Source organism: Astyanax mexicanus, chromosome 5 (assembly GCF_023375975.1).
Source record: "Astyanax mexicanus isolate ESR-SI-001 chromosome 5, AstMex3_surface, whole genome shotgun sequence".
Taxonomy (NCBI): Eukaryota; Metazoa; Chordata; class Actinopteri; order Characiformes; family Acestrorhamphidae; genus Astyanax; species Astyanax mexicanus.
Window position 1 is genome coordinate 27,113,820 of NC_064412.1, and position 13,853 is coordinate 27,127,672.

Here is a 13,853-nt window from a genome sequence, read left to right on the forward strand (position 1 = left end):
AGGTTAATTAGCATAGAGGAGGGCAGCGGCAGCTTCACCAGTCTCCACCCACAGTGGGGTGGGCCCAGGCTTCTGTTGGATCAAAGATTCTGTACGGTTTATGGGAAAATAACGAGTCTTTTGTAGTGTACAACATTTTTACAATATTCTACTTTATCACAGTAAGTAATTCAGTATATAATATATGTATATATAAATTGATGAAATATATAGTAGGAAGTATCTGTAACTCACATAGAAACATTGACACCAAAACACTTATCCCGAACAGCTGCCAAAACTCAACATCTCAGCCAGATATGTAAACGATTACAGGTGTGGTCTAATAAAACACTGAGTTTTGCCACCAATATGTGTAAAATTCATCCTCTGCTACACTATAAAAGACTCTTAGTAGCTACAGTTGGGTAGTGTACCTCTCGTGAGAGATTGTTGACTGCTAGACGTGCTTCTACAGGCTTTGAGAGGGGGCAGATCAATGAACTGAAAGAAGCAGAATTTATTTAGGATGACTGTCAGCCAGCCACACTTGAGAAACCTGGACTAATCCAGGTTTGAGTATGGAGAGCTTGTGGCCAGCACTTTAATTCTGCTTTTGTTGTGGAGGGAAACATGCCAAACCAAATTGTTGGTCTGATGGTCTGGGGAACCATTGCACATGACACTCAGGCCCCTAGTAGTGATGCAAAGGACACTAACAACTTATGGATATGTGCAAGACATATGTTGCCTCTAATGGCAGGACCTCTAACTGTCATTTTCCAGCAGAATAATGCCCACCAACTAGGGGTGTGCCATATCATGTCGTACGCGATAATATCGTAAACGATATTTTACCCTGAAATATCGTGCCATTATACCCATCCCTAATTATTATATCAGGGTACTACTTTTTTTAGCAAAAAAAAAATCATACTGTTCTCATTTCCCATTGTATATCTACTAGAGACAGATTATATCTGTCCAGCAGTGATGGTATATTTACCAAAAAGTAATCAGATTACTGATTACTGATTACTCCTTTAAAAATTACTTGATTTTAAAAGTAACTAAGTTACTTTACAAGTTACTTTATTAGTTACTTCAGCAGCTGCAGACACCACCTCCCGCCGCCTTAACATAAACATTATAACCAGTTTTGCCAATACTCCCTTTATTGGAAAATGTATTTTAACAGCAACAATGTATCTCTAGACATTTAAAGTTGAACTATTTCCTGAAAAAAAAGTTTTTTCATAAAAATAAAAGACCATTTCTCTTAAATTAACTTAGCATAAATATTTTTTCAATAAAAAATAAAATATGGTCTTTCTTGATTTCACTTAACAAAATACTTGTTTTAATGAAAAAATATAAAATAAAGAAAGTCTTTCTTGACCTGACATATTTAACACTGTAAATCTGAACATTGAACCTGTTGTTTTCTGCAGGGCAGCAAGGAGTGGTTTTATAAAACAAAACCGTGTATATGGTCTAGGCCAGGGATCAAATATATGCGGACTGCGGACCCAATGCAGACCCAAACCAATAAACTACTGAGAAGGATTTAATTCTGACAGCGTTCATTTAAAGCACCGGAACTTTTCTTGTCTTTACGGTATACGCGCTCTGCGGCACAGGAAACTTGCAGACCAATCACGTGTGGTGTAAAATCTTAAAACACTTTCCTCGGCCAATCAGATCTGTGCAGACCGCTGCCCTGGCTAGTGAATTGGGACACGGCCGGGAAAAAACGTCTTTATAAAGAGATAGGGAGCCTGAGAACTGGCGGAAAAACGAGAATGGGCGGAAATAAAGACACGCCGAGCACGAGAGAGAGAGACAGGGGAGTGCGGTGAGTAAGCCAATGGTTGTACCTCATTAACAGAAGCGAGACACGTGTGATTGGGGGAGAGTGGAGGGGGATGGGGAAGGGAGCGGTGTGTCTGTGTGTGTGTGTGTGTGTGTGTGTGTGTGTGTGTGTGAGTGAGTGAGGTGGAGAGAGAGAGTAAGGCACAGTGACTTGGATAAGTAACTTTAATCTGATTACTGGATTGGAAATAGTAACGTGTTAGATTACTCGTTACTGAAAAAAAGGGTCAGATTAGAGACATCACTGCTGTCCAGTATCATTTATTTTACTTTAATCTTGGATATATGGAGATATTTAGAGTTCATTATTAGTATCATGATATTCTGGATCATTGACTGTTACAAATCTGATAAAACTCTTTTTTTTTGTTAATATCTCATTTAGGGGTGTGCTATATCTTATCATATGCAATAATAAAATGTAATGTTCATTTTGTTGCAGTAGTGTATGTTTTAAATAATATTTTAAATCAGGGTTTTGTCATATCGCCAAGAGTATCGTTATCGCAAAAATACCATGAAATATCGTGATATTATTTTAGTGCCATATCGCCCACCCCTACCACCAACATAACAAGAGTTATGAATGTTTTTGCCAAATTGCAACACTTTTTTTTTTTTTGATCTGCCCGGTCACCAGATTGATCACCAATCGAGATTTTTTGGGATCAGCTAAGATGCCAGTGTTGACAAATCTGGGTTACTGGTGTGCAGGGTCTAAAGGCCCAGCTGCATCGCCTGTGGTCAACCCGGATGCCTCTATGCCTAACCATATCTCATTTTGTGTTCAGACTAGAGATGGCCTAACAGGGTACCAGAGCTTTCTTACATATGTAAACAATCGCATTAGTTTTATTGGATTCCAGCAACTACTTTTATTTAGTGTATTTACAGACATATCGTCACTGTTTGAAGAAAAACATGTATATCCTGTCCATTCATGTTGTTACAAGAATTAATTCTGAATGGACCAGTAAAAATGCTGCAGAATGACTTATATAAAATATTTTTACATTAGGTTCCATTGAAAGGTAAGAAGGTTTTTTTTCTTCTTCTGTAAACTTGCTGTTTCGGAGATGCATGTTTTTCTTTGGACAGTAACGATACAGGTGAGATGAGTTGTGATGGACTGCTGACTGGTACACAGTGCTACTGGCTGTTCAGCAGCCTGATGACCAATGGGAAGAAGCTGTCTTTCTGTCTTCTAGTCTTCTAGTTTAGTTTTTCATGGTTTTGTACCTGCGGCAGCTGTGCAGCTGTGAGAACAGGCAGTGGCTTGAGTGGGTGGAGTGCTTTATAAACCTTCCAGCCTTCCTTGGGCAGCGGCTTAATCCGGTTTTATTTTTTATCAGTTTATATATATTGTGTCCTAGGTATCTAGGTATTGATTCATTATGTCCTGATTCACTTATATTGATTCAGTATGTGTTGAATGTGTTTTGACTGATTCTTTTAAATTAACTGAGTATGTATTGATCAAGTACATGTTGATTTATTATGTATTGGATGTGTGTGTATTGATTCAGTACCAGTTTTTACTGCTGTTTTATATTTGCATATGGATTTAACTGGTTCACTGATGTATTTAGGACTTTTTTGAACGAAGGACGCATCTGCTTTTGTGTAAACATGCTGTCTCTCTCTCTTTCTCTCTCTATCCCTTTATCTATCTCTCTGTCTCTCCCTCTCTCCCACACACACACACATTTCAGGCAGCTAGCATATGTAACATGATGTAAGCATATGTTAACCAGCTGGTAGCACATATGCCTCTACTCAACACACACATTCATAACACATAGATTTAAAAGGTGGTGACACATTTCTCTAGTCTCCTCTCTTTCTCTCCTACATGCTACATGTCAAACTGAAAAGTTTGAGCTTCAGTTTCAATATACACTGATGAGCCAAAACATTATGACCTTATACACTATTGCTCCCTGTACAGACAGACCTTTACAAATGCATTGTGGTTTCTGGCACAAGACATTCTAGCAGACCCTTTGAAGGACTACTGGATTTTGTGTATATTAAAATGTGATTAAAAGTACTTACCTTTTTGTTGAATAGCCCACTTCCGCTCTCCTGCAGCTTTCTGAGATCCAGTATTTTGTGCACTTTGCCCAAACATGCTTTCAGAAGATACAGGGCATGCCTTGCCCCTGCAGATAAATCACTTTTTACGCCATTTTCCAGGATCAGAGTAGCTTCACACTTCCTTGGGAGAATCCAGAGATCCCTGACATTTAAGGCATTTAGAACTTTAAAACTGCAAAAGAAGTTTATAAAAAGCCACTGTTTACATCCCATAGTGTAGGCAAATCTCTGGGCGCCGCCATCTTAAATTTAAGTCACATTAAGTCAACCGTCGAGCATAAACGTATAGGTAGGACAGTTGAGCAGATTGCAAAATTAGTTCCTTGGAAATGCATGAATTCTATCTGTTGCTGAAAATATCTGGTTACTGTCAATATTAGAATGCAAACAACCAACAACAAATTACATAAACATTGCTAAACAAAAAAAACATTTACTATTCAAGCTCGATGGTTGACTTATTGTGACTTAAATTTCAGGAGGCGGCACCCAGAGAGTTACTTATGCTACGGGATGTAAACAGTGGTTTTAATAAATACATTTTTGTGCACTTTTAAAGTTCTAAATGCCTCATATTAAATGTCAGGGCTCTCCTTATTCTACCAATGAAGTGTGGAGCTACTTTAAGCCTAAATAACAATTTTTATCTGCAGGCACAAGGCATGTTTGGGCAAAGTACACAAAAAATGGATCTCAGAAAGCTGTGAGCGAGCAGAGGTAGGCTGTTCAACAAAGGTTAATACTTTTTATCATGTTTTAATACACCCAAAGTCCTGTAAGTTGTGGACTTTGCTACTAAGGAATGGAGAAATTGTTCCAGCTCCTCCACAAATTAAACAGAGCACACTGTCATCCATGTGTTGGAAAGAAATATTAATCTTTTAAAACAGCCGCCGCCTTCTTCTTTTATCAGGTCGAGTTCCAAAACTTGCATGTCTATTGTAAGATGACTGTGGACAGCATGGTTAGCATGGGCACTGGTATTCATTGGTCTGCAACTGCACAACTTCATACTCAGCAGGAGGCACTGCAATGTGTTGACATGTCCTTTATGTAACCATAATTAAAAAATTCTGTTCTTGTGTCACAGTACAGCTTGTACCGACCACCCTTGGAGCCGAACACCCTGACAGGATGATCAGCCTCCCTGTTTCACATTATGAATCGCAGGTTAATGGTCTGTGCCTTCTTGAACCACCATTGGTAGGTACCAGTACTTTCACCATAGCTGACCGGGAGCTCATTTCACCTCTTGGCCCTACCATTTACCCCTACCCCTTATTTTCGAGTGTAACCCTTCTACTTGGAACAGCGTTACAAAGGTAAGGGGTGAAATCCTCCCCCTAAGACTTGGGAAACCCTTCAAGCACCTGATACGTCATCAGGAGCGCTAAAGTTCAGTAACCTTGCTACTGGTTTTATCGTCTGTCTTCAGAAAGGGGAAGATGGTGCAGAAATTAATTATTGTCCATTTGTTAATTCCTCTATGATGGGGAGCTGAAATTAGCTTTGATTAGCTTTTATTATAATTATTTTTTTCATTCCGCCTTAAATGCTTTAGCCCCTGCTGTCTATTGCACCATTTAACATGAAACGAGAAAAGTTAGCTAGTTATCTACTGAGACAAACTACTAGCAATCTTTGTTATGCTTGTTATGAAAAATTTTGCCATAAAACATTAAAACTACACATTAAACTACGGTATAATAGTGCTAATCATCACTTTTAACATGAAAAATATTTACATTTAAAGGGTTTATTACCAGTGATTCTAATCCCCCTTGGTTTGAAGTGTGCATCTGAAAATTCTTCGTACTAACAAGCCCTATCCCTTCCCCCTAACGTTACCCCTATAGCCTAAGAAGAATCATACCCCCTACCCCTTGGCGTGCACACGCAACACAGAGGATGTAGGGGTAAGGGTTAGGGCCAAGGGGTGAAATGGGATTGGGCCAGTTACCACACCAACACTATATATATATATATATATATATATATATATATACACCTTTTCCTCTGGAAGTGGTCTTAATGTTGTGGCACATTTGGTGTGTATGTGTGTGTGAGGATTAGTGAGCTGTAGAGTTTGGGGTGGAGATCCATTAGGCTGATGCTGTTGGAGCTGTTAATTGTTCAGTAACAAGTATTTTTACCATTCCGTCTGTCAGTCTGCAGCATAAAAGCCTTTGTACACGCAGACACACACACACACACAGTTCTTAGGAACTGCTTTTTGTTCTGTTTCAGTAAATGCATCCATTAACGCTTCTGCGTGATGAGTTACGCAATAGATGATTCTGCCTGTGTGTGTGTGTGTGTGTGTGTGTGTGTGTGTGTGTGTGTGTGTGTGTTTAAAATGTGGTCGTCATGCCTGACAGTCTTGAAGGCATCCCTGCTCTTTGTGTAAGATTTTAATTGAGGCTATTACACGCAGATAACCAGTTTGGAGTGTTCCGTTGTTCTGGTGGTTAATTATCAAACAGGCCAGAAAGCATCATTCAGTTTATTAACGAAGCGGATACACACACATCAGTTACACACACACACACACACACACACACACAAACTGAACATCATCTGCATAAACACCAACACACACCATCACACACATCACAGAATATCACTCTTTTAACCCTTTAAACTCTGGGCTTTTTTTTATTATAATTTTTTTTTTTTACACAATTATAAAGGAATTACAATCTTCACTAAATGACCATTTTATTACTATGTGATTCAGTCTATACAATAACCGATTCAGTGTCTACAGAATTTACTATAAATAATTCAATATACACCAATATATAAAGTAAATTATTTTGTCTCGAATTAATCATTCAGTAATTAGACTTATAACATTACTACATATATATAGGGTATTTTAGTAGTAATGATATTCTTGGCAATATGAAAAAACACACGTATATTATTAATTTCAAGAATATATTACTGCAACAAAATAAATGTTTTATATTATAAAAAATTACAATATTCAAACATTCAGTAGAAACAAAAAGGTGTGTCAATAATGTAACAATAACATAACAATAATGTAACAGTAAAGTAAATAATGTAACAAAGTGCAGAATATTTATTACATGCACTAAGCTGCAAAAATAAGCAATAATACCAAACATATACGAATAGAAAAACAATCAGAAATACAATGCTTTCAAAACATCTTTATTGTTAAAAAACTTTGAAATTATTATTGAGTGATACAATATGGCACACCCTCATTATCTACTATACATGATTCATGTCTACAGTAAATGTTTCCTTATCTACACTAAATGATTTAATATGTTTAATAAATAATTCAGTATTTAAATTAACTGAGTCAGTTCTTATAGTAAATGAATCAGTGTTTACAATAACATTTTCAGTGATTGTGTCTACACTAAATGTTCCATTATGTAAATTATTCAGTCTCTACTATATAGGATTCAGAATTTACTATAAAACTATTTATTGATAGAATCAATGATTCAGTTTGTACAATAAATGATTCAAAATGTACTATAAACTCACATTTGTTGTGTCTACAATAAATAATCTAGTATCTTCGTCAAATGATTCAGTATCTACTATAAATGATTCATTTGCAGATTAAGTCTTTATAAAATAATCCAGTAACAATGAATGATGCATTATCTGCAGTAAATAATAGAATCTACACATACATTCTGTAATCTGTAATCTTACAGTCACTATTAAAGTTGTGGTATAAATGGTCCCGTGCTGAAATTGAGTGTATCACCCCGACTGCAGGAGTGTGTGAAGGTACTGTGTGTGTTCTGTGTTAAACACCAGACTCTGAAATAGACCTGTGTATGAAAGACCTTTAACTGTTCAGATATGCATGGCTAAAGATGAACGTGTCTTAAATCCAGAGGGAAATCAACTTTACAGGGACGTGTTTTATAAGGACACACTCTGAGAGTCCATCAGAGAGGCTGAGTCCCAGAGGCTTAGACCGGAGAAAAAGAGAGAGAGAGTCCTTCATTCCATAAGACCTTCATCACAGCTCATGAAGGACTGACCAATGGGAGAGCTCGCTTGAATAGATGTACCTGGATGCCACAGGGAAACTGAATGGATAATTTATTGGAGGGCATTTGTACAATTTAATCATTTTATTTCCAAACAAGACATAATGATGAAGTAAGAAGAATATTTGCAAATACCTTCATAGTATCAGGTTGATGGTGCACTGTGACTGCAGTAAGAAGAGTAGCATCACAGTCAATGTCATTCCATGCTGAAATGCTGCTACTGCACTATACAACCTTGGTAAAACAGTAGGAGACCTCTTATCAGAACTGCATAATATATATTTATCATATTTGTGTAAAATGATATAACTCTATATATTACTCTACTGCTCTGTCCACTACTTCTCTCACTTCAGATGTTGATTCTGTAGCTCTCCGCTTGTCAACAAATGCATGTGTAGACCACAACCATTGAGTGGTTGGCATGTGTAGGCTACAACCATTAAATGGTTGTAGCCTACACATGCATTTGTGTATTTGTGATATTTGTATTTGCTGCGGTGGAGTAAACATGATTCACACACCCCAACTGTAGGGGGAGCCCTGGAAAAAAAATAGCAATTAAAATAGCAATTATTTCATGATGCTGTTTTAACTGTGCCTGCTGTAATAAAACCTCATATCTCTGTAACTGGGGCTTTTAGTTGTTTATTTTAAAATTATATTGCAGGGTGTTATTTTTTTTATATTACAATTTTGGAGCACTTATGTTGCTCCTTTTATCATGTAACAAAAGTGAACAGGCTAAAATGTAAAGCAAAAAAAATGAAAATGGTTAAAATAATAAAAGATAACAAACACAAATAAAAAATGGAGGACTAAATGATGTAGCTACAAATAACGCTAAAATTACAAAGAAAGTAAATGATAGAAATAAAATAAAAGGTAAAACTGAAGACGAAAAATAAATAAATAAATGAAGGAAATAATGAAAACAAAAGGTAAAATAAAAGGACAATATAAATAAAATAAATAAAAAGATAAAAGAAAATCTCAGCTAAAACAGGTACAGGCTGTCTGAAGGAGAAAATGGAGCTTTACCCACTAATAATGCAGCTGATGTTTCTCTCTATCAGTTATGAAGTATAAATAGTAAAGTATATTTTCAGCATCTCCCTGAGAAACATTTCTCCTGTTTAGTGTGGGAGAGATTGTGTGAGTTGAGAGAGAGAGAGAGAGAGAGAGAGAGAGAGAGAGAGAGAAAGGGAGGGAGGCACTGATGGAGAGTAAATGAGTGTTATCTGTGCCTGGCTGTGCTCTCCTGCTGGAATGAGCTGGGGGGCTGAGTCCGGACCTTCATCTCCCCCAGACAGAGCGTGAAGTGGAAATGTCACACACTCAAGAGCAGCTCGGCCCAAAAACAGCTCGGCAACCCAGCCATCATCACCCACACCCTCACCATTCAGGAAAATCCAACAGAGAAGGTTTAAAGGTTTTATATTAATTGAACCCAGAAATGGATTTAAAGCCTGCATCTAAATGTGTATCATAATATATACGTATTTGAGATAATTCTTGAAACCTCTAGTGGGAAGAATGAATTGTCTTTATTATGAATTACTATTTTAAAAGGAACAGTGTCTCATATGTGATTAAATAAATAGATAGATAAATAAATTATGTATTCAAAGAAGCAAAAAAAAAAGAAAATAGACAGAAATACTGATTATATGTAGTGAACTATAATTAATGTGACAGTAGCAATAAAACTAAGAGTGAATGTTTCACTCACGCTCAGTGTCTGTATATATAACTGTTAAACAGTTGTAGGTGTAGCTGTGCAGCATCAGGATCCAGAGCAGAGCATTGTTACACAGGTATCAGGGTAGTGTGAGCCAGGATGAAAAGCACTGAGACAAGACAGTAGAAACAGGACAGCTTATCTCAGCCAGAATCTTGCAGCAAAAGTAATTATTTCATGATTTAGTTTTTAAAGGGTTAAAAATTCCAAGAAAACCAGCTTAACATTAAAAAACAAACAGTAATGAAAATAAATGCCAATTAAATTTGGTTTTGTGCTAAATATGTTCGTCTGCTTTAGGCATTATCCTTAGTTCAATAAGTAGTAGAATGGCTAAGTAGGCATCGTAGGTGTGTGTGTGTGTGTGTGTGTGTGAGAAAGAGAGAGAGAGGGAGAGAGATTGTATTGATTTGGTAGGAACCGTTAGTGGAGGTTGATCAATGTCATGCACCAAAGGTCAGTCTGAGGTCATGGCCTTTAGCACAGACTGGTCCTCTGAGAGTCTGGTGGTCAGTGTGAGGTGAGTTATGGCTGAGTGCTGTCTGGATGACCGTTGTAAATATTTTTGATATTTAAGTAACCTCAATTTAAACAAATTCTGTCTCAGAATCTCTATTTTATATTTATATTAAAATAGAAATAAAAATCACAATAAAAGCTGTCCGTCTAATTCTGGCATCCATTAGGCCCTGTCTGTCTATCTATTTGTCTGTCTGTCTGGTTGTTCCTGTATGTTTCTCAGTTCCTTGGGCCCTTTTAAGGACACTAATAATTTATTTAAAAAAACAGCTCTTTTCCAATTTCTCTTCATCCTTAGGAATCATACACATTCTTTTAGTAAATTCAGATGACTGTATTTAAGGATGGACAGTGCAATTTCTCTCAAAAGTGAAGCCACCCCTGGTGTAGTGTAGCTGGTTGCAGTATAATGTGTAGCTGTAAAAATTTCTACATGTTTTAATAGCAAAACTATACTGGCAAAACTTTTTTTCTTCATCAGAGTCCGATTCCAACATTTAGTTTCCCTGAAGTTCATTTGTTGAAAAGGTTCAATAACTCGTCCCAAACCATATGGGATTGTTTTTTCAGGTGTTTGTGAAGACCAAACACTTCATAGTTTTAAAGTCTTTAATATTAATCTACAATGTAGTAAATAATACAAATAAAGAACAAATAATAATGAAAATATATGTCTTTTGACACATACTTTTGACTGATAGTTGTGTTTATATCCAGAGAATGAGTGGTTGCTGCAGATCGGAATCAGTGTTTTTTATCTTCTTTCTGTCCAGTGCTGGAGAGTGTGTGGCCAACAACCTCCTTTCCTCAGTAAGAGCATTGAAGACAGGTCGTGGCTGGGTCTTCCAGCATGACAATGACCCAAAACACACAGCCAAACGCAACTAAGGAGTGGCTCTGTAAAAGGCATGTCAAGGTCCTGGACTGGCCTACCCAGTCTCCAGACCTGAACCCAACAGAAAATCTTTAGAGGGAGCTGAAATTTAATGTTACTCAGCAACAGGCTTGAAACTTGAAAGACCTAGAAAAAATCTGTATGTAGGAGTGGGCCAAAATCCAAGCTGCAGTGTGTAAAAACTTGGTCAAGAACTGAAGCAAACTAGTTTCTGTACCAACTATTACATTTTGCTTTTCTTATCAAATATCATTTGTTCATGCAACACAATGCAAATTATTAATTTAAAAATTATACAATGTGATTTTCAGGAATCTGTTTTTCAAAGCTTACAGACCACTCAATTCTTTGTAGGTAGAAAAAAAAACTTTCCCCACTGTATATCTTATTTTCATTTTGCTCTAGGTGTATTAGAAACGCTGCGGAGGGATATGATACGAGAACGGTAACATTCTAATTTTGATTTTGATTGATTTTTTATTTCAGGCTAATAAAACAGCCCTTAGATCACACTGTAATCATTTAACATTCAATAAGCTGAGCAATATCGTTCCTGATGAAGTAGCTAAAGTATCTGATAACGGTCCTCCAGTGCATCATTACAGCTGCTGCTGCTGCTGCTTGTGTGTGTGTGTGTGTGTGTGTGTGTGTGTGTGTGTGTGTGTGTGTGTGTGCGCGCTGAAGCCAGAGATGCTAATCTCATTAGAAAGATATGAAGAGCTAGCAGACAATTGTAGTAATCCACTTCTAGCAGTGCTAATGACTAAACACACACACACTACCACACACACTACCAAACACACACAAACACACACACACACACACACTCCAGTCTGTTAACAAAGAATCCGATACATTTTTGTGTTTTTTTTTCTGATACTTTTGTTATAATGAGGCAATATATATTAATCATAAACTTATCAGCCATAACATTAAAACCACTGGCAGGTAAAGTGAAAAATATTGATGATCTGGTTCCTGTGGTGTCAAGAGGTGGATATACTGTATTGTATGGCAGCAAGTGAATAAAGTGAAACATTTTTACCGGCAGGAAAATGTGACCTCCGAAACATCAGGCAGGTCTTATGAGGTGTTCCTAATATTCAGCAGTCGGTCTGTTTAGACTGATCTGGACTTAAGTTCATCTTTTAAACTGCACCGTTTTCCGGCTGTGAACTTTCATACTTTCTCCACTCAGGTATGATTGACAGCTGAAAGAAGGAGGCGGATCTCTGGAGAGCCAGTCAGATGCGAGAGTGCTAAAGGCTAGTGAGGGCGGACTGTCATGTCAGAGTGAGTGTGTGTTGTGAAGGAATATGAAAGAGTATGCCTTTTAACATGAAAAGACATGGTATGATGTGTGTGTGTATGTGTGTGTGAGAGTGTGTGTTCCTTTGTGTTAAATGGTTTTCTGTGGGCCTTCATAAGAACAGACAGCATGAGTGTGTGTGTTTTTCTGATGTTTTTTTGTGGGCTTGAATATGTGTGTGCTATGGACCCCCCCCACTGGTCCATGATGTGTGTTGAGATGAGGAGGATTGAAGAGCTATGAAGATGTTCCAGTGACTGTGCTGTATGGTGCAAAAATACCAAGTGAAAAATAAACCAGCGTGTTTTAACATTTTGTGTGTGTAAATTAACTTCTTGTGAGGTCAAATATGAAACTCGCGAGCAAAAAAAAAAGGAATCTCAAATTCACAGTTCTCCTCGTGCTCTGTGTGAATTACCTGTGGCTGCAGGTTTTGCCTGAGTTTTTTGTGCTCTAGTTTTGAAAGGGGTGGTTTTGACAGTTTGGGGGCGCGGTCAAAGTCACCTTCCTTAGCGAATGCTATTGGCTGATATCTCCAGGGTATGTGACAGACCGCCTACCTTCAAAAGCCAGAGGAGGGCTGTGAAAAAAGGACAGCAGGAGAGTTAGCTAAGTAGCTAATGTTATGCTAAAATCCACACAACCAAATTTTTGGCGCTGTTAGCCCGGGTTTAGTGCCTGGAGTGACCGGCCTCCTGCGGGTTCAAAGCCGGTCGCTCCAGGCGTTGAACCTGCCGTAGACAGTGCCGGTGGGTCGGTCACACTGGGCACTAAACCTGTGCTAACAGCGCCGCAGAGCGGGTTGTTTGGATTTTAGCATGGCCAGCTAGCTAACTCTCCTGCTGTCCTTCTTTCTCCACCCTCCTCTGGCTCTTGGAGGTAGGAGGTCCGTCACAAACCCTGGAGATATCAGCCAACATTTTTGCTTCACATTTGCGCACACGAGTAGTTATTTACACACGCAAAATATTAAAACACGCTGGTTAATTATTTTCACTTGGTATTTTTGCTCCTCCGACTTTTGACATTGATGTGACGCCATAAAACTGGGCTCACTGTAAAAAAGGACATTTTATTCAGCCATGGACACTTATTTGGTTTGCATTTTTATTTGCGAAGCTTGTTTTTCTAAGCTTTTGTTTTTCTTTTGTCTGTGCAACTTCTGTTAAACACAGAAAGTATATGACAGTCCAAATATTTATAAAGTCTGTTATCTCACCACTAAAACTCTGATTTACTGCCTTTGTCCATTTTCACTTCTCTTCACTGCCTTTTGTACTGTTTAACATTGAAGTCACATGAATTCTGATCTGGCTGTTCGCATTGCTGTGAATCAGATGCAAATCAGATTTCATTACTACATACTGAAATGGACCAAAACAAAATTGA

The 13,853-nt window shown here is 37.7% G+C and overlaps 1 long non-coding RNA gene across 1 annotated transcript in view; it reads left to right on the forward strand.

Moving 5' to 3' along the window:
* The window catches only part of LOC125802281 (uncharacterized), a 30,148-nt gene extending 17,728 nt beyond the window's left edge, over positions 1-12,420 (forward strand). The window contains exons 4-5 of the long non-coding RNA XR_007439314.1: positions 5,039-5,151; positions 12,354-12,420. This is a non-coding gene — a long non-coding RNA (uncharacterized LOC125802281). The remainder of the gene's footprint in view (positions 1-5,038; positions 5,152-12,353) is intronic.
* The last annotated feature ends 1,433 nt before the right edge of the window (positions 12,421-13,853 follow it).